Here is a 431-nt window from a genome sequence, read left to right on the forward strand (position 1 = left end):
AAACACGGACCCAGCAGAGTTAGAGGATAATTAGAATATTAGTTTGGTTTTTGCCTTCCTCCATATTCTTAAGAATATTTAGACATTTGAATTGGAATGTCAAAAAATTTATCCTAAATAAAAAAACATAAATAAATAATAATGACACAGGTGTAATTAGTGATTGCATCACAGGTGTTACCAATACTGCAGGTCATACAGTGGGGCTAGAAAGTTTGGGCACACCAGGTAACATTTTTTATTAATGTGCATAAAGAAGCCAAGAAAAGATGGAAAAATCTCAAAGGCATCAAATGACAGATTAGACATTCATTTAATATGTCACAAAAAGATTTCATTTCCATCATTTACTCTTTTAAATTAATAGAAAAAAAAAACGGCATCTGGAAAAGTTTGGGTCCCACGCAGAGTTTCTAGCATGCACCCCCCCC

The sequence above is a fragment of the Etheostoma cragini genome, chromosome 18, assembly GCF_013103735.1.
Source record: "Etheostoma cragini isolate CJK2018 chromosome 18, CSU_Ecrag_1.0, whole genome shotgun sequence".
Lineage (NCBI taxonomy): Eukaryota > Metazoa > Chordata > Actinopteri > Perciformes > Percidae > Etheostoma > Etheostoma cragini.